This window comes from Puma concolor, chromosome B3 (genome assembly GCF_028749965.1).
Source record: "Puma concolor isolate L17-30 chromosome B3, mPumCon1.1.hap2, whole genome shotgun sequence".
In the NCBI taxonomy this organism is placed as follows: domain Eukaryota; kingdom Metazoa; phylum Chordata; class Mammalia; order Carnivora; family Felidae; genus Puma; species Puma concolor.
This window is the reverse complement of record NC_141672.1, coordinates 4,439,075-4,459,594: the sequence shown is the minus strand read 5'-3', so window position 1 is coordinate 4,459,594 and position 20,520 is coordinate 4,439,075. Positions and strand designations below refer to the sequence as shown.

At 51.5% G+C, this 20,520-nt stretch overlaps 2 long non-coding RNA genes and 1 other non-coding gene across 3 annotated transcripts; 1 reads left to right on the top strand and 2 right to left on the bottom strand.

The window, feature by feature from the left end:
* Nucleotides 1–1,393: 1,393 nt before the first annotated feature.
* On the bottom strand, nucleotides 1,394–1,453 carry LOC112856595 (U7 small nuclear RNA). The gene has a single exon (XR_003223153.1). It is a non-coding gene; the product is annotated as a U7 small nuclear RNA (small nuclear RNA).
* Nucleotides 1,454–6,169: 4,716 nt separating this feature from the next.
* Nucleotides 6,170–17,301, top strand: LOC147579683 (uncharacterized). The gene is made up of 2 exons (XR_015252015.1): nucleotides 6,170–6,601; nucleotides 13,878–17,301. It is a non-coding gene; the product is annotated as an uncharacterized LOC147579683 (long non-coding RNA).
* Nucleotides 15,364–19,973, bottom strand: LOC147579682 (uncharacterized). Its single transcript, XR_015252016.1, has 2 exons — nucleotides 19,725–19,973; nucleotides 15,364–15,719 (listed from the first exon to the last, which is right to left on the bottom strand). It is a non-coding gene; the product is annotated as an uncharacterized LOC147579682 (long non-coding RNA).
* Between the last annotated feature and the right edge of the window lie 547 nt (nucleotides 19,974–20,520).

The window sequence follows — 20,520 nt, the reverse complement described above, 5'->3', positions numbered from 1 at the left end:
AAAATCATTATAATCTGTTGCTATACAGCAATAGCATGCACCGTGAATGACTATCATTAAAATCCTGGCAATATCAAGTGTGGAACAACAGGAGGTCTCATGAAGCCTTACATCAGAATGTGTATAGCAGCTTTGCAGTGGTCAAAAGTGGAAACAAAATATCCATCAACTGTGAATGGATGAACAAGTTGGATACATCCATACAATGGAATACTCCTCAGCAATTAAAAAAAAAAAAATGAATGAACCACTGATACATTCAATGTGGATGAAGCTCAAAAATGTTATTCTAAGTGAAAAGATACCGATACAAAAGGCTACATGATGTTTGATTCCGTTTTATGTGATGTTCTGGGGCAGGGGAGCTCTAGAAATCTGCGGTTGCCAGGAGCTGGGGTAAGAGAAAGCGCCACCACAGAAGGGCACAAGGCAGCTTTTTGGGGGTGACAGGGAAACTCAGTATCTGAATTGAAGTGGTCACTACACAACTGTATGCATTTGTCATAACTCCTAGAACAGTATATTTTAAAGAATAGGATCTTGCCGTATTTAAACTATATCCCAATAAACCTGCCTTAAATAAATCAGCAAAAAAATTATTTTTTAATAATAAAAAACTAATATTAGGTCCAAGGACCCAACGGTACACCAAGGGTTGGTCTGAAAAGAAAGCAGAGTGTAACAACAACAACAGAATTCGAATCATTCCAAAAGCAATAATTCATTAAGAAAAATTTTTGAATAGAATTTTTTCAAAAGTAGCAATTAAGAAAGAAAAAAAGTAGGAATTTAGTGAATTAAGTTTGAAACCAGAAAAAAGAAAAATTGATAAATTATTTTCTTTTTTAAGTTTATTTATTTATTTATTTTGAGGGGGAGGGGCACAAGTGGGGGAGGGGCAGAGAGAAGGAGAGACAGAATCCCAAGCAGGCAAGAATCCCAATCACCAAGCACAGAGCTGAGGTGGGCCTTGAACCCACGAACTGTGAGAGCATGCCCTGAGCCAAGATCAAGAGTCGAGTTCTTAGCCAACTGTGTCGCCCAGGTGCCCCGATAAATTACCTTTTTAAAAAATCAAAAGGGGGGCGCCTGGGTGGCGCAGTCGGTTAAGCGTCCGGCTTCAGCCAGGTCACGATCTCGCGGTCCGTGAGTTCGAGCCCCGCGTCAGGCTCTGGGCTGATGGCTCAGAGCCTGGAGCCTGTTTCCGATTCTGTGTCTCCCTCTCTCTCTGCCCCTCCCCCGTTCATGCTCTGTCTCTCTCTGTCCCAAAAAATAAATAAATGTTGAAAAAAAAAATTAAAAAAAAAAATCAAAAGGTAAATAAGTCACTAGCCAATTTGTTTTTTTTATTTTATTGTTATTTTTTTTTATTCTGGGGGGATGGGCAGGGAGCAGGGGTCTTCCAGTAAGGACCGAAAAACCTGCTAGACAAATTCTAAGAGATGTAACACTCAATTTGGGGTTTTTTAATGGCATGGGTGAACCCCTAAACATCCAAAAGAAATAATGACAGAAGAAAAGTAACCATCAATTCAGAAGACATTTTTTAAAACCATGGGGCTAATTTGCATAACAATAGGAAAATACATTTGAAGTGGATAATTTTCTAGGAAAATATAACCCAAACTGACTCCAGACAAGATAGAAACTCTAAATCAGGAGTTAGTGAAAAAAAGTTTTGAAGAACCTTTCCTTAATAAGAGAACCATGCTGTGTTAATCAGGGTTTTCCAGAAATACAGAACCAATAGGATGGATGGATGGATGGATGGATAGATAGATAGATAGATAGATAGATAGATAGATAGATAAGATAGATAAGATAGATAGATGATAGATTAGATGGATAGATAGATAAATAGATAGATGGTAGGTAGGTAGATAGATAGATAGATAGATAGATAGATAGATAGATAGTTATTAAGGAATTGGCTCATGTGATTACAGAGGCTGGCAAAGCCAAAATCTACAGGGTAGGCCGGCATGCTACAGATCCAGAGAAGAGCCGGTGTTGCAGTCCAAGTCTGAAGGCCATCTGCTGACAGAATTCCCTCTTGTTTGGGGGAGGTCAGACTTTTGACCTATTCTGGCCTTCGACTGATTGGATAAGGCCCACCCATATTCGGGAGAGCAATCTGCTTTTACTCAAAGTCTACCAATTTAAATGTTACTCTCATCCCAAAACACCCTTACTGAAACATCCCGAATAAGTCTTGACCATATATCTGGGCACCATGGCCCAGACAAGTTGACATAGAAAATTAACCGTCACAAGTCCACCCCGTGTCAACTTGGCACCCACATGCTTCTCCGTAATCCATACTCAATCTCCAAACGAGGAACAGAAACAAGGTCATAATTCCACCACACGATACAACTATCCTGCAAACACCCTACCAGAAACTAGGATGTGCTCAAAGAATGGGTGTTAAAAAAGAATGTTAAAAGTACACAGGCGCCAATTTGTAGGAACCCTCACGATTCAAATCTAGAATAATTTGAGCATGAAATGTTGTCACGTAACAACTATCCAAGATATATATTTGGGTGAAACAAGGGAGTTCCAAAACAGTACGCGCAGTGGAATCCTATTATGTGCATCCACACATATACATATATATAGTATCCTAAAATCTAATATATACTACATATCATGTACTATATATAATGTTAGTATGTGAGAAAACTAGATAAGTATCCCAAGGACTTAGGTATGTCTGGAGAATTCTGGAATATTTGCACTGATTTTACAAATCCTTTACATTTCCTTTTGTATTTTTTCAATGTTTATTTATTTTTGAGAGAGAGAGAGAGAGACAGAGCGCGAGCAGGGGAGGGGCAGAGAGAGAGGGAGACACAGAATCGGAAGCAGGCTCCAGGCTCCGAGCCGTCAGCAGAGCCCGATGCAGGGCTCGACCTCACAAACAGCAAGGTCATGACCTGAGCCGAAGTCGGAGGCTTAACCGACTGAGCCACCCAGGCGCGCCGTACATTCCCTTTTCTAAAAATTGTGTCTAACGCCTGAGTGCAGCATCTGAAATCAGCCAGGTCCAGCTTGCCTGCAGGCTGTGAGCTGACTTACCAGCTCCCTTCTCACCACCAGAGCACGGGAGCCAGGCCACCTCACCACCATCCGGAATGTCTGCTTTGAGCCTCCGCCTGCTCAGCTCTTTTTACGTTACCCCCTGTCTGCCCTGTAAACCGAACACTCTGTGCTCCTCGACTTGCCCTCCCAGCATCGCGCATTCTAAAGGACTTTTAGTGAAATTAAACTCTGTGGGATGAGAGGAACAAACATTATGTAGTCGGTTACATTTGTCCAGCCTGACAGCCACGGGCTCCTCGAAGCCGGAAGAGGGGAAGCAACAGAAACAACACGTACTGAGCGCCTACAACAAGCTGGACTGTCCCTTGGCACACAGCGTCTGATCGAACTCTCACAGGTTGGTGTTGTGAGTCCCCATTTTTCAGATGAGAACACTGAGGTTCCGAGAGATTATGTGATTTACGCAAACTCACTAGCTAGTCAAAGGTAGAGTCAGAATCCAAATGCAGGTCAGTGGGGTCCTAAGATCTCGCTTTGCCCTCTATGACACCCTCACTTGTCCCCAGATTTATGGATGAAGCAACTAAAACCCCTGGGCATTGGTGGCGGACCCCCAGAACTCAGGTGTGCAGGTGAGCAGGTGTCCAGAACATGCCCTAGTTAATGCTCCCTCAGCCTTCAAGTCTGGTATGTGCCCAGCCATGACCAGTGCAGTGTCACCTAGCATCAATCTATGCCTGGTATCTCCATCAGAGAGGCAGAACCTGAGACCTAGGGAACTGGGTGAGCCGGCCAAGGTCACACAGCAGTACCATCGAGGGCCTGAATCTAGGGACGGCTCTCTGGCCTGGGCAGGCCTCTGGGTCCTGCTATCCCCTTGAAACCCTGCTCCTCCGTCCTCCATGTCCCCTTGTGTTTGTCTCTCTCTCTCTCTCCCTCTCTCTCTCTCTCTCCTGCCTCCCTTCCTTCCCTTCATCTTTCTCTGTCCTCACTATAACCATTTACAAATTCTCATCCACCTGAAGTGTTGCTGAATTTGAGACAGAGGTGGGAGGACCTTAAAGATGGGAATACAACCCCCACACTTTACAGATGGACAAACTGAAACCCAGAAAGTCTCCCCCACGTGTTCAGATTTCAACTCCAGCCTTTGGTCAGCTGTTTCCTTTCCTGCCTGCCCACCTCCCTCCTGCCCTTGCACACCTCCCAGGAACAGCCATCTGGCTCTTGCTTGAAGCCAGAGGGGGCTTCCAAAATCACTCACTTGATCAGTCTACACTCTACCTAACAACCCTCCAAGGATCAAAACGCTGGCCTTGCTACCTTCTCTACCGTCCTCCTATGACAAGCTAAATCTTACCCACGATGAGCCTTCCAACTTGCTACTCCCTGCTCGCACCCTGACTTGATCATTAGCTATTTATCCTTCAATCTCAGATCTCCCTGGGGCCCAATCCTGAGGCACTCACAGAGTCTCCCTCGTCTCCAACTTCACCGTCTGCCCGAGTGGACCACGAGCCCGGACCTGTCCTGTTCACCACTGTGCCTCCAGTCTCTGGCGCTGTGCTGCACGCCTCCCCAAGCCAGTTCATGGCCCAAAGTTTAACGGCAAGGTGAAAAAAAAAAAAAAAAATGTCTCAGCAGAGGAAAGGAGATGATCCCAGCAGGGAGAAGTGCCGTCAAAAGTTGTGTGCAGGTCATGCACCCCAATGTTTACAGCAGCACTTTCAGCAATAGCAAAATTATGGAAAGAGCCTAAATGTCCATCCACTGATGAATGGATAAAGAAGATGTGGTTTATATATACCATGGAGTACTACTTGGCAATGAGAAAGAATGAAATCTGCCCATTTGCAGCAACACGGATGGAACTGGAGGGTATTATGCTGAGTGAAATAAGTCAGGCAGACAGAGAAGACAGATGTTATATGTTTTCACTCATATGTGGATCTTGAGAAACTTAACAGAAGACCATGGGGTGGAGGAGGGAAACAGAGAGAGGGAGGGAGGCAAACCATAAGAGACTCTTAAATACAGAGAACAAACAGGGTTGATGGGGGGGGGGGGCGGTCAGGGTCAGGAGGGAGGGGAAAATGGGTGATGGACATTGAAGAGGGCACTTATTGGGATGAGCACTGGGTGTTGCAAGTGATGAACCATGGGAATCTACTCCTAAAGTCAAGAGCACGCTGTATACACCGTATGTTAGCCAACTTGACAATAAATTATATTTTTTAAAAAAGTTGCGTGCAGGTATAGGAAGCAGGCCTGTGGGACTAGACTGAGGTGCGAGCAGAGGGTACTTGGGGGAAATGAGGTTAGGAGATTCTCTTCCATGTAATAAGCACCCCTGAACGCCATGGCAGGCCCTGTGCCCACAGAGCACACAGGCGGGCGCTGCTGGGCCCTGATGGTCCTGTGCGGAGCCGCCACTCTGGGGTTTCTCCACATCTGAGTCTGATGGACGTCCTCACCGCCACCCCCAACAACAGGAGCACCGACACCGCCTAATGTGCATATAATTCGAAGGGGTCACGGCCCCCAGGAGCCCAGCCAAGGACCACGGCTGACGTATCCCTAGTCTGGCTGAACGACAAAAATCAAACGAGTGCCGGGAGCACAAGTCAGGCCATGACGACCCTGAGCAAGGAACGGAAGCCGGAGGGACAAGATGTCAGAGGCAGGGAAGTGACAACGGTGGTTGGCCCCTGGGGCCACGTTAAGAAATCTGTCCCAGGCTCCCGAAACGGGACAGAGGTGCGAAGGCGAGCAAAGGTTTCAGGGCGAGGAACGCCCTAATCTCACGGCCGGCTCGGGAAAATGACGCAAGCGCCACGCGAGGCCACCGTGAAATGCTACAGCTCCACTCCGGCCCGGGGCACTGTGGGCGTCAGGGGCCGCAGCCCGACGCCAGGTCTCGCGGGAGGGCGAGATTCACGCGGATCACAGAGATTGGGCTGGAAGGGGCGGCCAAGGCTTCCGTCCTCGAGCAAAGTCCCGCCCCCTGGCCGGGATGGGCCAATCCCAAGGCCTCCCCGTTCTGGCCTCAGGGATTGGTCCTGAGGCTCACGTGACAGAGCGGGCTGGGGGGCACGTGACCCAGCGGACTCTCGGACACGTGACCGCCGCGGCGGCCTTCTTGGTTTATCTGTGGCGGGAGAGAGCCGGGGACCTAGACCGGGGGCCGGAATTGGGGACGGCGGAGCTCCGAGGCTTCCCGCCGGTGCCGGCCTCCGCCCTCGTCCTGTGCAGACGGGCCGGCCATCTGCCTGCTGGGTCTTCGGAGTGAGCTGGGCGGCCTCGGTGCCCTCGCCTGTGATGGTCCCAGGGTTGTCCAGGGAACAGCGTTGCCGGAGGCCTATGGGAGGCAGCGGGGACGTGCACGGCCGTGTGAAGCAGGGCGATGGCCTGAAGGACCAACCGGGAGTCCCGAAAAGCTGACCGTGGGTGAGGTTGTTGAGCAGAGCAGAGCCCCTGCCCTCGGCTGACTTCCGCCAAGGGTTGTGTGACGGGCCCCTTGGCTTTCGTTGCAGACGGTTGAGCAAGATACGGCTGGGTGAGTTTGCAGATCTGATTGGCCTTATTCGGCAATTCCCGAGCGGGACAGCGTCCCATCCCGCCAGTGGCAAGGAGCTCTGAGGCGCTGTAGAAAACGGGAGGCTCTCGTAGACCTAAGTGGGCCAGAAAAAGGAAGTTTCTAGCAAAGGGTGGCTTCTTTTCAAGCGAGGTCACCTTCCTCTAGCGAGAGACAGGCGTCTGTCAGCCAGATAACCTCACTAGTGCTAACCAGGTAGTTCTAGATGACTAGTTAAATTAGGTCCCGTTCCCGGGAGGGGCTGAAACCGCAGTTAGCTTAGGTATGAAGCCTTGGATCGCTGACAAAGGTTTAGCACAAGTGACTCCCATTTGGGGCCTTTTGTTCCTTTTTTAACGTTGCCGTAACTTTACAACAGCAGTGTCCGTAGTGTACTTGAGGCCTGTAGTCGGGGACAGACTGCTGAGGCCTCACGGCCTGGAAGTGGAGGAGCCAAGGCTGAACCTAGACATCAGCCCGACCAACCTGCAGACCCTCAACCAGGTGGCTTTTGCACCCTGAGAAGTGAGCCAACGGGACCACCCTCTCTCCATGCCCTTGGGAGTCACCCAAACCTTGAGGACGCTCCCTTTTGTCACTGCTGTTCGCTCAAGATACTGGTGACCCTGGAGGGCGGGGCCGGGTGCTTCCCAGAATCCCCTCCTGACTGGGGCAGAACTGGCTGGCCTCTGGAGCCTGTTACACGAGGGACAGAAGGGCCTCAGGCAGAGCCGGGAAGAAGAGAAGCAGTGGGAGGGAGGGGCCTGGAAGCCGGAACTGGAAGGAGGGCGGGAGAAATGTGCCAGGACCCCAGGAGAACCACCCGCGGCTTGATCCATTCGGTTCAACAAGAATCCGGTCAAACACCCGCTCGCTCCAGGCGCTGAGGACCTAGCATTAAACAGAAGAGGTAGACATCCTCGCCCTCCTCGAACTTCCCTTCCAGTGCAGGAGAGAGACCATAAACAGAGTAAACGTTCACACCGTGTTCAAAGTGATGCAGGCTACTGGGAAAAACCAAAACTGAGAAAGGGTCTAAGAGGTGGGGACAACTTTACACAAGGGGCAGGGTAGGCCTTACTGAGCAGGTGACTTGGAAGGAAGTGAGGGAAGAGCATCCAGGCAGACGGCGCAGGGCGTGCAAGGGACCCGCGGTGGGAGGGAACCTGCAGCGGAGTGTGGCTTTGAGGAGTAGGCAGGCATCAGAGAGGTAACAGGTGGCCACAAAAAGGGCTTGGAATTTTAACTGAGATAAGGCCGTGGAAGGGCTTTAAGACAGGCTCCGCCCCCACATGAGCTTCTTTGCTGTTCTTGCCAGCTTCCCTCCAGAGGCAGGAAGGCGTTATGCCTTCTGTCCCCAAAACCACATTGGCATCTCTGTCATCTTTGCCCAGGACGGGCAGCAACCCTGTTCTTCCACTTGATTCTCCTGTCCCTGACCCCCACTCTAGGCTGTGGAATCTTCATGGGGAAAACCTGGCCCTGACCAGTCTGTCTCCCTCTGCATCGTTCATTGCCCAGGTATCTGAGCTCCGAGGCTGCCACACAGGGTGTGCACATGCTAAGGTAGCCGGTGGGAGCGAAAGCGCCACGCGGTGTGTCCTAACACCCAGAGCTGGGCTCTCAGAGGGTCAACAATGATGTGGGAGGCCTATGCAGCACCTCCAGAATGGGGTCGGCTTTCGTCCTCGGGACCCCCACCTGTCACTTGTGTCCCCAGCCTTGAAGTGGGACTATATTTCCATCATTAGCCCCAGTGTCTAGAAAATTGGGCGTTCCCAGGTCTCAAAAAGCTTGTGGTCTGGGATGGAGCACCTGGGTGGCTCAGTCACTAAAGCATCCCGACTCTCAGTTTCGGCTCAGGTCATGATCTCATGGTTTCATGAGTTCAAGTCCTGCATCAGGTTCTGCACTGACAGTGCAGACCGTGTTTGGAATTCTCCCTCTCTCCCTCTCTTTCTTTCTGCCCCTTCCCCTGCTCATGCTGCCTCTGTCGCTCAGAATAAGTCAACGAACCTTAAAAAAGAAAACAAAGCTTGTGGTCTGGGAGCATAATTAAGGCGCTGGAACCATGGGCCCAGAGGTACAGTGTTCACAGCACAGGGAGGGCCTGCAGCTGTGCAGACTGTGTGGCCACTTCTCACAGCCTTTCCCCGACTCCCACAGCCACCCACCAGCAGCATCAGGATGTCTGGTCCCCAAGAGGAGGGGCTCACTGGCAGATTCGGTCATCACAGTATCCCTTGCCTGACTGTCTCTTTTATTTTCAAGTCAGGTGCTTTAACAAAAGTATCTGGGAAACACAGTGGGAGCATTTTTATTTTATTTATTTACTTTTTAAAGTAAGGCTCCACACCCAACATGGGGCTCAAGCTCATGACCCTGAGATCAAGAGTCGGATGCTGTACCGACCTAGCCAGCCAGGTGCCCCGATACGTTATTATTTACTAAAGCCCATAATTCGGATTTTCTTAGTTTTTCTTGGTGTCCTTTTTTGGTGCCAGGATTCCATCAAGGGCACCGCATCACATGAAGTTGTGCACCTCACTTTCTTCTGAAGGTGCAGTATTGAGAGGAGGCTAAAGCAGCACAAAACTGCCGACCTTTTCCTTGGCTTTAAGTCTGAGTAAACGCTAGGGCTGGGGCTGCATTTGGGTTTTGGTGTTCTGCCTGACAGGTGTCAGCTGAGTGGGGCTCTTGGGTCCTTTGCAAAAGGAAGGGCACTGAGGAGAAGCCCCACACCCCAGACTGTCCCCTCTCAGAACCGCCCCTCGGGCTGGGGGTGATGGGGAGTTATGGTTTAATGGGTTGCAGATTTCTGTTTGGGATGATGGAGACATTCTGGACATGGATGGTGGTGAGTGAGGGCTGCACAAATTACAGATTTCCTTAGTGCCCCTGATTGCACACTTAAAAATGGTTCACATGGTAAGTTTTATGTATTTTCACCACAATTGGTTTTATGTCTTTTTAACGTTTATTTGAGAGAGCATGTGTGCATGCCCAGGGGAGGAGCAGAGAAAGAGGAAGAGTGAGAATCCCAAGCAGGCTCTGGGCTGTCCGTGAAGAGCCCAGTGCGGGACTTGATCCCACGACCTCAAGATCACGACCTGAGCCAGTATCAAGAGGCGGACGCTTAAGCCACCGAGCCACCCAGGCGCCCCCACGATTTGTTTTAAAGCTGAAGAAACGAAGATGCAATTTAAACAAGACTTCTGCTCCTTGCTTTTCGGTGAAGGAAACCTGTGTGTTTCACCACAGAATGAAGCTGTCCCTTGAAGGCCTTCTGTTCCCCAAGTCGGCTTCCTCCGCAGACCTGGGACCTGCCATCGGTGCGGATGGGGCTCGGGCACCTACACCTTTACTGTTACCGCTAATGGCGGCAGTAGGACAGACTGTGATTGATCACTCCCTGTGCCGGCAGCCTTGCCACTTGACCTCACACAGCCCCAGGGGCGGTTCTGCTCACGGGCCTCATTTACGCAAGGCCACGTCAGCACAGAGGTTAAGGGACCCACCCGCGGTCACACAGCTGGTGGCGGCAGTGCCAGGATGCTGCGCGAGCCGGGCCTTTCTCGCCACCCACTGCGGGGCCAGCGAGGCAGCCCAAACTGCAAAGCCATCCTCCTAGCAGACGTGTCCTTCGACAGGCCGGGGGCATGGGGGAGGGGGGCGGAGTGAGGCTGGTGTGTGGCCGCAGAATACTCCCTCTGGTCAAAGCAAGGACTGGCAAGAGGGACTGGCCGCTTTCTGTAAAAGCAAAACAAACGACGCGGTGCCTGGGTGGCTCAGTCAGTTGAGCTTCCGACGTCGGCTCAGGTCGTGATCTCAAGGTTTGGCCCAGAGCCTGGAGCCTGCTTCGATTCTGTGACTCCCTCTCTCTGCCCCTCCCCCATTGCGCTGGCTCTCTCAAAAATAAACAAACATTTTAAAAAACCCTGCGATAACGGCCATGTTTATCAAACATGTGGCTCCCGTTCTAGATAGTGCTCTCCAAGTATCCCCATAGATCTCTAGCCCCACGGGGGCTGGCTATTGATGTTCCACCAAAAGAGTCCCATAGCCAAGGAGCTTGGGAAATGTTGCACCTGCCCCTGTCCCCAGAGATTCAAAGGACTTCCTAGAGGCTCTGAAAAGTCCTGTCATGAAGAAACAGGTTAAGCTTTGTCTAGCCCAGCGATTCCTGAACTTAGTTGACCCCCGCCACCCATTTCGATATGAGACCCATTGACAGGGGTGCCTGGCTGGCTCAGTCTGTAGAGCGTAGAGCATGCAACTCTTGGTCTCAGGGTGGTGAGTTCAAGCCCCACATTGGGCGTGGCGCCTACTTAAAAAACATTGACAGCCTCCAAGTTGCTATGCACAGACAGCTCCCTGTGCCTTGATGGGTGATGTGCCTCTCAGGGTCTTGCTTTTGTCTTCACTCTAGGTGAGGAACAGAAGTGCAGGGTCCTCTACGTACTCAATTTAGAGATAAATACTAGGGGTGTGCCTGGGTGGCTCAGTCAGTTAAGCGTCCGACTTCGGCTCAGGTCATGATCTCGCGGTTCGTGAGTTCAAACCCCGCATCAGGCTCTGTGCTGACGGCTCAGAGCCTGGAGCCTGTTTCAGATTCTGTGTCTCCCCACCCCTCCCTCCCCTCTCCCACTCCTACTCTGTCTCTCTCTCTAACATAAATAAACATTAAGAAAAAAAAAAAAGATAAATACTAGGGACTCCTAGCTGGCTCAGTTGGGAGAGCATGTGACTCTTGGTCTCAGGGTTGTGAGTTTGAGCCTCACACTGGGTGTAGAGATTACTTAAAACCTTCATTCATACATACATACATACATACATACATACATACATACATACATACTAGAGTGTTCAATATAGAGAAACAGCAATTGATGTCAAACTTAAAGCCTGACTGGCAATGCCAGGAAATGCCAGCATCTACTGTGATAAAATAACATTTTCTGATAAACCATTTTAGGTCCTGTCACTTTCAGGGTGCAGAAGGGTTTTGTCTTGTCCATAAAAATGTTGACGTGTTCCCCTCCACCCATGGCGAAAGTGAGCATTGCACGAAGTTAAGCAAAGTCCTAACCTAACAGGACAGTAGGTGTCCTGTGCTTTACATCTCACCAGACCCAGCGCATTCTGCTGGAAATTTCGGGTGGTCTCTGTAAAATGTTTACATTTATTCTTTGGAGTAAAGTAGGAGGTTCTTTCTTAAAAGTGAACACTAGTGGGGCACCTGCGTGGCTCAGTCAGTTAAGCATCTGACTCTTGATTTAAGCTCAGGTCATGGTCTTGCTCTGATGGGATCGAGTCCCACATCGGGCTCTGTGCTGACAGCACGGAGCCTGCTTGAGATTCTCCGTCTCTCTCTCTGCCCCTCCCCTGCTCATGTGCACACTCTCTCAAAATAAACTAAAAAAACCCAAAGTGAACACTTATATGCTTGAACTGAGCAGGTTTTTGGATGGACGTGTGTGGTTGTGTTCGACCAGCAATAGGCTTCTCTCAGCAGGAAGGAAGGAGATTCAGCCTCTGCCCATCCCGCAATCCTAGAATGAAAGATCTTATGGAAATAAATGAAACTGAATAAATAGGCACCTGAGCCTCTTCAGTTTCTGGCTTAGCACTGCCCTGCCTGGCAAGGAGGGAAAGTTGTCTAGGGCAGCAGGCAGCTGCTGAACCGGACATGGAGAGGACCAGGACCAGGAGCCCTCGAGTTTTGGGAGCATCTGGGGCTGGGACCTGCAATTATGCTGAGCAGCCGCTAGGTGTCAGGACGCCCCTGGTTTGTGCTCCCTCTGGCAGGCAGGCTGACTGTGTCCCGTTTCTGGGCAGATGCTCCGAGATCCCTGAGCACCCTCTGAGATCGCCGTTTGCACCAAGATCACCATTTATAGATGGAAAATTGAAGCTCAGAGCAGGCACTGGTCAACAGCTCCCCCGTGCTTGGTGCTACACTGGGGACAGGTGAAATGACAGAACAGGACCCAGCCCACGCACTTCTGGTGGTTATAAATCTCTAGGCACAGGAGCACCTGGGTGGCTCAGTCGGTTCAGTATCTGACTCTTGATTTCAGCTCAGGTCATGATCTCACAGTTCGGGCCCCAAGTCGGGCCCCATGCTGGCTCTCTCTCAAAATAAATAATTTAAAAAAAAAAGTCTCTAGGCACAAGCAGTATCTGAGTTTGAACCCCTGCTTCACATCTTGGTACCTATGAGATCTTAAGCAAGTTACCTCTGCCTCAGCCTGCTATCTTCACATCTTCAGACCAGTAGTAATAACCTATCCCGTCAGTGCTGTGAGTGTGGCCATTAGAACAGGCCAGCTCGTCATGGTGGTGGCACAGCCCCAGTCATCACAGGCATGACTCTCCAGCCACGGACTCAGGTGTGTGGACAGTGCCACTGCCTCCATTTGCCGTGACAGCCTGATTTCTGCCCCAAGCGCCCATTCCACGATTCCATGGGCACTATCACGGCCATCAGTTTCAGATCTTGCCCCCTTCCTACGTCAGGACTCCTGCAGGGTTAGGGCCCTGTGGGGGGAGCCTGCTGCCACTGGTTATCTTCCCATACCGGTTATTGCAGCCCCCCAGTGCCACGCCTCGGCGCTGTCCCCAGCCTCACCGGGCATGTGACCCTCTTGGGCCAGCCTGCCTGGCATCCTGTCACCTGGGTGCCGGACCCCTCCTGCATTGCTCTCTGGCGACTGGAGGCAGCAGGCCCGGGACCCCCTCACCTACCTCTGCTCACCCCAGACCAGGGTGGTCTCCCTGTGGTCCAAGATGCTTCATCAACCCGGCTTCTCCAGGACACTGGCCCAGAAGGGACACATCAGTTCTGCCTTCCTCCTCCACCCCCCTTTGTTGTCTGAAGGGCTTGGGCTCTGGGGGGTGAGGGGGAAACAAAGTCCAAAAGACCCACAGGCACCTTCTGCTTCCATCCTGGGACTATAGGTCCGGGGCCAGCTCCTCCTTGAATGGAGACAAGGAACGGCAAGGTGGGAAGGGGGGTTGGAAATGTCATTGTAGGCAGCCCCTGCTCCGCATGGTTCCAACATGCAGAAACTTTAGTTACCACGGTCTAGGAAAACACCATCAGTCCCTCAACAACACAGTTCAAGTGTCAGTGACCCTGTGTATTAACTGAGTCGCCGCACCAGGTAGAGACTGCCTGAGCTCGCCAGCCTGCAAATCACTACGTAAACAACAGCCGCGCCTCATGATCAGTGACCATCTGGCACTTCTTCCCAAGCCCGTGGGTGACCGGTCACCGCGTGTTACTCAGCGCCCGGACACCAGCCAGGTCGGGAGCCGTGCCACCTTCCCTGATGGACACACTGGCTACTCTGCGGAAGCGCGTCACCGAAGCCGGGAGTTGACCGACAGAGGTGAGAAAGTGGCAAGGACGGGAAGTGGGGACACTGGAGGCAAATCCAGGTGCAGCAGCGACGGGGCCAGAAGAAAGAGCTGCGGCCAGAGGGGCCTGGTGAGGCCGACTTGATAAGAAGGACGATGTCCCCCGGAAGTGACGCCGGCCACGCCCCCACGCCGACAGAGCCCTCGACACGTTTCGCGTCGCCCCAAGTGCAAGTGCGAAGGCCGCGCTGGAAGCTCATTGCGACGCGGAACAGACAGCGACAACCGACAGAGGTCCAGAAAGGATGCTCGCGGCACCTCCTAAGTCACAGCGGAAGAGGCAAACACTGTTCATACTGCTCCTGGTAAGTATCTCCTTTAAGTCGTGGTTAAATACACATAGTTTATTTATTTACTTTCTATTTTGTTAATGTTTTATTTTATTTTTTTGAGAGGCAGAATGAGAGTGCGAGCAGGGAGGGGCAGAGAGAGAAGGAGACACAGAATCCGAAGCAGGCTCCAGGCTCCCAGCCGTCAGCACAGAGCCCGATGCGGGGCTCGAAGCCCCAAACGCAAGGTCATGACCTGAGCCGAAGTCAGAGCCACCCAGGCGCCCCAAATACACATAGTTTAAAATCTACGACCTTGACCACTTCCAAGTGCATGGTTCTGTGGCATCAGGTGCTGTACAAGCAGGGACGGCTCCGTGAACTTGTGTGTGGTCACCGTCGCAGAGATGCTCATCTCCTCGAGGCCGTTCTGATTTGAGTATCTGTGCTGCTTTCGAACAAAGAAAGAAGCTCGTTCATTCTCGATGCTTCTGAAAGTTAGAGTGTCCCCAGCAAAGATTAGCTTTACCGTTTCTATTTGCCTGCATAGTTCTAACCAGTGGGAAAGTTTCTCATGTTTGGGAGATCATGGAAGTCACACTTTTCCCACTGATTTTTCTCTCCCCATGTCCACTTAAACAGTGTTATTGAGGGGTGCCTAAGGGGCTCGGTCGGTTAAGTGCCCAACTTCGGCTCAGGTCATGGTCTCACGGTTTGTGAGTTCGAGCGCCACGTTGAGCTCTGTGCTGACAGCCTAGAGCCTGGAGCCTGCTTCGGATATGTCTGTCTGTCTCTCTGCCCCTTTCCTGCTCACACTCTCTGTCTCTCAAAAACGAATAAACATTAAAAAAATTTTTTTGAAAATGTTATTGGGATGCCTAGGTGGCTCAGTTGGTTCAGTGTCCGACTCTTGATTTCCACTCAGGTCATGATCTCACGGTTCATGAGATTGAGCCCTGGTCAGGCTCTGTGCTGACAGCACACAGCCTGCTTGGGATCCTCTCTCTCTCTCTCTGCACCCCCCCCACCAAATAAATAAATAAACTTTTAAAGAAATAAAAGCAGTTTTTATTGAGATAAAATTCACATAACGTCAATTCACCAAAATTCGGTGGTTTCTAGTGGATTCACAATACCCTACAATTGTCAAGATTGCTTTGCAGGATTTCCACTTGCAGAATCACCTTTACTGCCCCATGCCTCCCTCCCGGCTCCTGGTGGCTGTTGGCAACCTTTTGTGTCCTTGCTTGTAGAGCCATCACTCCAATCTCCACCTCCGTCCTCACATGGCGCTCTCCCTGTGTGGGTCATGTGTCTGGGTCCATGTTTCCCTCTTCTTGTAAGGACACCAGTCCCTGGATTTAGGGCCCACTCTCATCCGGAATGACCTCATCTCAACTTGATGACATCTGCAAAGGCCCAATATCCAAGCAAGGTCACATTCACAAGCACCAGACATTAGGACTTCAACACGTCTTTTGGGAAGCACACTTCAACCCACAACAGGTGGCCTCCCAAATCCCCAGATAGCCCATCAAGTGACTCTTCGTGAGGATGCATCTAGAACTTTGCATTTGTGCCCCCTCTTCTCAAAGTCTAGAGGAAACGAAGGGATGCATCACGGCTCCATTTCGATCATGAGACAAACTGCAAAGGCCTGAATTAGCCTGGGGATTGACGTGTGGGTGTGACACGTGGGCACTTAGTGTACATTTGTAATATCACAGAAATCAGCTGTGACAGTTTCTTTACAATTAGGCTTTGATGTGCGTGTAACTTAGTTGCTGAGTGATATATTTTTTTTTTTTAATTTCTGCCCTTTTAGAATCACCTGGTAATTCATCTGGAGTGAATAGAAGTACTCTGTTTACTTACGTATGCCCCAGATGTTTATTCCACACCCACAGCAAGCAAGACACAGTTCTAAGCACAGACACACTAAGATTTGCCATTACCAAGAGAAAACCCTTGACCTCATGGAATCACATTCTAATTAGGGGCACAGACCATGAGTGAGGAGCACAGATAGTACTGTGCAGAGAAGCATGCCCTGAAGAAAATAAAGGGGTGAGTGGTGGGGAAGGTGGTCAAAGAAGGCCCTTCTGAAGGGTCATGCTTGAGCAGAAGGCTGATGAAGAGAAGGAGTGAGCCCTTTAAGACTCTGGAGGAAGAGCATTCTAGAACAAGGGAAAGACCCTCAGGCCGAGCCATGCCTGGTGTCATCAGGGACAACGGAAGGTCAGCACACCAAGGCGGCCAGAGGGATGAGTCTGAAGGGCAGGCCAAGGACCAGATCACTCAGAGCCTAAGTGGGCAAGCCAAGGATGATTCTCCCTCTAAGCGGGATGTGAAGCCACAAAGAACCGGCCACTCTGACCTATGTTTATAAAGATGTTCCCCAAGGGCCTGCAGGCAGCTCTTCAGCCGCCCAGGGGAGGGCCAGAGGGGTTTGACCGAGAGCCCATAGCGCCACAGTGCAGCAGGAAGGAAGAGGTCAGATTTGGGAGATGATTTGGGGAGAATGGCAGAGTTGGCTGTCAGGCCGGATGGAGACATGCGGGAATATGAGAGGCACCAAGGGACACTCTGGGCAGAGGGGTGAGGGAGCGGTGTTTGCTGAGATAAGGGGCTTTGGGGAAGGAAGAATTCCGTTCTGGACAAAGAACAGGTAGGAAAGTAGAAACACATAGCAAGATAGTGACTTAATCCAGCCATGTCGATAATCACCCCAAAGGAAGAACAGAGATTAGCCAATAGGGCTTTTAAAAAGCAAAAACCAGGGGCGCCTGGGTGGCTCAGTCGGTTGGGTGTCTGACTTCGGCTCAGGTCATGATCTTGCAGTCTATGAGTTTGAGCCCTGCATGGGGCTCTGTGCTGACAGCTCAGAACCTGGAGCCTGCTTCAGATTCTGTCTCTGTCTCTCTCTGCCCCTCCCCTGCTCTTACTGTGTCTCTCTTAAAAGTAAAATAAAAACATAAAAAATTAAACAGCTATGTGCTTCCTATAAGAAACCCACTTTTTTTTTTTAATGTTTATTTTTGAGAGAGAGAGAGAGAGCGTGAGTGGGAGAGGGGCAGAGAGAGAGGGGGACAGAGAATCCGAAGTGGGCTCTTCGGTGGAAGAGTGAGCCCGATATGGGGGCTTGAACCATGAGATCACTGAGGAGCCGCAAACTGTGAGATCATGACCTGAGCCCAAATCAGACGTTCGATGGATTGAGCCACCGAGGTGCCCCAAGAAACCCACTTTAAATGCAAAGGCTCCAATAGGTTAAAAATAAGGGATGGGAAAAAACAGGTGATGTCAACACTGACCAAAGGAAAGCCAAAGTGGCTGTGCTAAAGTCAAAGTAAATTACAGGGTAGGTAGCACTTCTAGGATTAGAGGGACATTTCAAAATGATAAAGGGGTCAGTTCATGAAAAGGACCCAACAGTGCTAGATGTTCATGCATGTAATAACAGAGCTTCAAATTCATGAAGCAAAAAACAGATTGAGCGGCAAGAAGAAAGACAAAAGCACAATTGTAATCCGACATTTCAGCACCTCTCTTAGGAATGGGTAGAACAACTACGTAGAAAATCAGTAAGGGAGCACCTGGGTGGCCCAGTTGGTTGAGCGTCCGACTTTGGCTCAGGTCGTGATCTCATGGTTCGTGGGTTCAAGCCCCACGTCGGGCTCTGTGCTGACAGCTCGGAGCTGGCTCCTGCTTCGGATTCTGTGTCTCCCCCTCTCTCTACCTTTCCCCACTCGCTCTCTCCCTCTCTCTATCAAAAATAAATAATCATTTAAAAATGTTAAAAAGAGGGGCACCTGGGTGGCTCAGTTGGTTGAGCGTCCGACTTTGGCTCAGGTCGTGATCTCATGGTTCGTGGGTTCAAGCCCCACGTCGGGTTCTGTGCTGACAGCTCGGAGCTGGCTCCTGCTTCGGATTCTGTGTCTCCCCCTCTCTCTACCTTTCCCCACTCGCTCTCTCCCTCTCTCTATCAAAAATAAATAATCATTTAAAAATGTTAAAAAGAGGGGCACCTGGGTGGCTCAGTCGGTTGAACGTCCGACTTCAGCTCAGGTCATGATGTCAGTTTGTGGGCTCGAGCCCCACATCGGGCTCTGTGCTGACCACTTGCTCAGAGCCTGGAGCCTGCTTCAGATTCTGTGTCTCCTTCTCTCTCTGCCCCTCCCTGACTCATGCTTTGTCTCCCTCTGTTTCTCAAAAATAAATAAATGCAAAAAAAATTTTTTTAATAAAAATTTAAAAAAGAAAAAAATCAGTAAAGATGTAGAAGACCCAAACAACACTTTCAACCAACCTGGCCTAATTGGTATTTCCTAGAACACGCCAACAGGAGCAAAATGGAGCTTCTAAGGTTAGGATTTATCAGTGTATAGATGTGTTGAATGTTATGGGGTTAGGGGAGGTCACTTGGGGAGCTTTGTTAGGACACAAAAGCAGTCTGAAGACAGCATCGGGCCACTCCAACCTTTAGGGATGGGGAAGAGGAGAGGGGTCCAGCAAAGGAGACTGAGAAGGAGCCTAGTGTTGGAGGAGGGCCAGGTAAAGGAAACATTTAGAGGGGAGAGGGCCCTGCTGTATCAAAGCTGCCCAGCAGTCCAGCAAGATGAGAACCGAGGACTGATCACTGGATTTGGCCACGCGGAGGCCTTTGGTGACCTGGACAGCAGCACTTGCCCAGGGATGTCGGGGAGCTCTTGATCGTTATGTCAAGGCAGGGTGAGCCACAGCCCCACCCACGCTTATTTTCAAGGCATTTTGCTGGAGCCAAAAGATGGAGAGGTGCGGGCAGGCAACGTGGCAGGATTGTCTTTCTTTTTAAGGCAGGGATGCATTCGAGGAGGTTGGGCACCACTGGGAAGGATCAAGGCAGGAAAGGGCGAGCGTTTGGGAGCCAGAGAATTCAGAAGTGATATCCGTGAGAAGGGATAGGGTTCAGGGCGCGCAGGGAGCCATGGCCTTGGTCTGGGGACACAGGTCTTAGGTGAGGAAAGGGGCGGGGTACCTCTGGAGAAGAGCACCCAGGGGAGCATCAGGGGTCTCAGACGACCTCTAGGCAGGAGTGACCCCTAATCTGCCCTTAGACACAAAGTTCTCTAACCTTCCCAGTGGGCGGCGGGATGCAGACCAGGCCACAGGCTGGCATTCGCCTCTGGTCACTGCCATTACTCATTCTGTAGCAAAGGGCAAGTGACCCGGGTGACCTTGGGAATGTGAACCCGGTGGCGCCCCCAGGACCCGGGCGCGGGGACTGGGGAAGGGCCTCCTTGCGCGCGCGCGTGTGTCCGCCTCCGCGCCACTAGGGGGCACCAAGAGACCGTTTGCTGGGTCTGGGCGCTGCCTACCACCCCCCCCCCCCCCCCACGCCCCAGGACCGCGACTCACCCGGCTCCCGGCCTCACCTTGAGGCCCCCTGGACCGAACCCGGGCGGAAAGGGGGCGGGTGCTGGGGCCAGCTCATCCAAAAGCGCCCTGTAGCCTCCCCCTCCCCGGTGAGCGAAGGGCGGTGCAGTCTGCGCTGGCCGCGGAACGGCGGGGCCCGCCTGGGTTAAAGCAGCTGGAAGGTCAAAATCCAAAATGTGCCCTGTGGACCGGCGGCTGCTGCCATCGCCAGCACCCGGTTCCCGGGGGTAAGCGTTGGTCCCACAGCCATTAACCAAGCACCCACGTTGGGCCGGGCCCTGCTGCATTCCGAGCACATGGAACGAACGAACGAATGAATGAATGGGCAAGCCCTATATGGTATTTAGGGAGAGGAGGGGCGATCCCAGGCGCAGGGCCTGCAGGTACTGAGCCAGCGGGGCTTCCGCTGAGGGGCTCGGTGCCACCCCAGGGTCGGGAGAAGGAGAGAGGAAAGAGGCAGGGTAGGGATGGTACTGAGCCCCCAGCTGGGACTCGAGGAGCCACCCAGTGCAGTACTTTAAAGAGAGGGATGGGGTCTCCTCCGTGTAGACAGTTCATCCCCGATTTCTGATAAAATACAAGTCGCCTAGCAGCCACAGTCATCCCCCATCAACTTGGAACGAATTCTCTTTCCAACAGCTCCCCCGCCCTTCTGTGCCCACTGCCAATTGAAAGCAGCTTCTGCTGCAGTAGGACAGGGGGAAACTGAGCCGCCTAAGGGAGCAAGCGGTGGGAGAAGCCAGGCTTGGGGGGAGGACCCCCGCCGCCAATCCAAGGGCAGCTTGGAATTTGGTG